Below are 723 nucleotides of genomic sequence, written 5' to 3'. Positions count from 1 at the left end.
GAAACTCATAGTGGTGTTAGATAGATCAGAGACTATATTTGCTAAGCTAGATGGGTTCTGCTCAGAATTCTCTGTCTGTTGCTGAGTGGATGATGGAAAAAGTTTGCTATTACTAAACCTGTTTCTTCCACCATTATTAAAGCCTTGTTGAGGCTTTTGTTGATCCTTCCATGAGAAATTTGGATGATTTCTCCATGAGGAATTATAGGTGTTTCCATAGGGTTCACCCATGTAATTCACCTCTGCTATTACAGGGTTCTCAGGATCATAAGCTTCTTCTTCAGAAGATGGCTCTATAGTACTGTTGGATGATTCCTTCAATACATTCAAACTCTGAGAGTTCATATTGACTTGCTGAGTCAATATTTTATTCTGAGCCAATATGGCATTCAGAGTATCAATTTCAAGAACTCCCTTCCTCTGAGGCGTCCCATTACTCACAGGATTCCTTTCAGAAGTGTACATCAACTGGTTATTTGCAACCATGTCAATGAGTTCCTGAGCTTCTGCAGGCGTTTTCTTCAGGTGAATGGATCCACCTGCAGAATGGTCCAGTGACATCTTTGATAGCTCAGACACACCATCATAGAATATATCCAGGATGGTCCATTCTGAAAGCATGTCAGAAGGACACTTTTTGGTCAGTTCCTTGTATCTCTCCCAAGCTTTATAGAGGGATTCACCTTCTTTATGTTTGAAGGTTTGAACATCCACTCTAAGCTT

The 723-nt window shown here is 40.2% G+C and overlaps 1 non-coding gene across 1 annotated transcript; it reads left to right on the top strand.

Moving 5' to 3' along the window:
* The first annotated feature begins 615 nt into the window (after positions 1-615).
* On the top strand, positions 616-723 carry LOC112773469 (small nucleolar RNA R71). The gene has a single exon (XR_003188017.1). It is a non-coding gene; the product is annotated as a small nucleolar RNA R71 (small nucleolar RNA).

Source organism: Arachis hypogaea, chromosome 18, assembly GCF_003086295.3.
Source record: "Arachis hypogaea cultivar Tifrunner chromosome 18, arahy.Tifrunner.gnm2.J5K5, whole genome shotgun sequence".
Classification (NCBI taxonomy): domain Eukaryota; kingdom Viridiplantae; phylum Streptophyta; class Magnoliopsida; order Fabales; family Fabaceae; genus Arachis; species Arachis hypogaea.
This window is presented reverse-complemented; position numbering and strand designations above follow the sequence as displayed.